The 1,907-nt window shown below is 58.0% G+C and overlaps 1 pseudogene; it reads left to right on the top strand.

The window, feature by feature from the left end:
• Window positions 1-244: 244 nt before the first annotated feature.
• LOC129514394 (myc proto-oncogene protein-like) lies at window positions 245-1,610 on the top strand (annotated as a pseudogene).
• The last annotated feature ends 297 nt before the right edge of the window (window positions 1,611-1,907 follow it).

The following is a 1,907-nucleotide window of genomic DNA, read 5'->3' as shown; positions in this document are numbered from 1 at the left end:
GAATCCAATCGCGCGGCATACCCCGCTCCCATGGAACTCTTTGCCCCGCAATGGCATAAACACTTGGCTCCCCTCCCCTTTGTGGAACTTGCAAGCACCCTGGAGCGAGGAGAACGCGACTCTCCGGACGCGGCGCAGGCTCTGCCCTTCTTGCCTATTCGGGAAGACACTTCTCCCGCCGCCGCAGCCCGCGCCCGGCTGCCCTGGAAGGCGCTCCCGCCGCAGTCGGACGCCGGGTCTGCTCCGGAGAGGGCAAACAATTGCCGCGATGCCTCCCAACGTCAGCTCCGCCGGCAGGAACTGGGACCTCGACTACGAGTCGGTGCAGCATGTGTTTCTACTGCGATTTGAGGAGGAGAAAAGAATCCCAGCGGCAGCAGCAGAGCGAGCTGCAGCCGCCGGCGCCCAGCGAGGACATCTGGAAGTAAGTTCGAGCTGCTGCCCGCTGTGCAGCTGTCCCCGAGCCGCCGCAATGGGCTCTGCTCGCCGTCCTATGTCGCAGTCGCGCCCTTGTCCCCCGGGGGGGATGTGATTTTTCTGGCGGCAGCTTCTCCACGGCCGACCAAGTTGGAGATGGTGACCGAGATGCTGGGAGGAGACGCGGTGAACCAGAGCTTCATCTGCGACCCGGACGACAGAGACCTTCATCCAAAGCGTCATCATCCAGGACTGCATATGGAGGCAGCTTCTAGAGGCCAACACCGAAAATCTCGTCTCATGAAAGCGGGGCTCCTACCAGGCTGCGCGCAGAGACGGCGGCAGCCTGAGCAGCCCGCTTGCTTCCGAATAGGCCCGGCGGCCGCTCCACCTCCAGCCTGTACCTGCGGGACCTGAGCGTCGCCGCCTCCGAGTGCATCGACCCCTCCGTGGTCTTCCCCTACCCGCCCAAGCCCTGCGCCGCCCCGACCCGGCCGCCTTCTCCCCGTCCTCGGACTCTCTGCTCTCCATTTTAGAGTCCATCCCCCCTAAGGGCCGGCCCCGAGCCCCCGGCGCTGCACAAGGAGACACCGCCCGCCCCCAGCAGCGACTCGGAGGAAGAACAAGGGGACGAAGAAGAAGAAATTGATGCTGTGCAAAAAAGGCAGCCCCCTGCCAAAGGTCCGAATCGGGGTCCCCCTCTCTGCTGGAGGCAGCAGCACCTCCTCGCAGCCCGCTGGTCCTTAAGAGATGCCAGGTGCCCACCCATGAGCAGTTAAATTACAGCGGGCTCAGTCATATCCCTCCACCAGGAAGGACGATCCCGCCGCCAAGAGGGCGAGGCTGCGCAGTGCTAGAGCCCTGAGACAGACCAGCAGCAACCGCGGATGCCCCCCCCAGGTCCTTCGGGCACTTGCAGAGTGACAAGACATGACTAAGAGAGCACACATTTCTGTCTAAGGAAAGCAGAGGAGGAAGCAGCTGACACGGAGCTTCCTTGCCCTGCGTGATCAGCCCATCCTGGAGTTGGAAAAACGATGCAAAGGCCTCCAGGAGAGTGATCCTTAAAAGCCACAGCGTACATCCTGACCGTCCAAGCCGAGGAGCGAAAGCTCCTAGAGAAAAGGACTTGTTGCGGAAGTACCGAGAACAGCTGAAACTCAACTGCGATGCTCAGGAACTCTGGTGCATGAGTCCACTGTACTGGAGGGATGAACTGGATCTCATATCTCATGAAGTCTCACTTGCTACTAAAGGGATAGTAAGGGAAACAGGTTCCTCCTGCTGATCAGAACTGTGGGGATCCTCATATCTGAACTTGTTTCATTTTTTTTGATATGATTTTTTATTATTTAAGAGCTTTATTAACGGGTGCTTGCTGTTTGTTGACTCAAGCTGTAAACTTTTATTACAAATTAAAAAGGAGGTTCTTAAATCTCATCTCAACTGAAACCAGATAGGAAACAATTTAAAAACCTTTAAAGGTGTAT

The sequence above is a fragment of the Nyctereutes procyonoides genome, unplaced genomic scaffold, assembly GCF_905146905.1.
Source record: "Nyctereutes procyonoides isolate TBG_1078 unplaced genomic scaffold, NYPRO_anot_genome, whole genome shotgun sequence".
NCBI lineage: Eukaryota > Metazoa > Chordata > Mammalia > Carnivora > Canidae > Nyctereutes > Nyctereutes procyonoides.
This window is presented reverse-complemented; position numbering and strand designations above follow the sequence as displayed.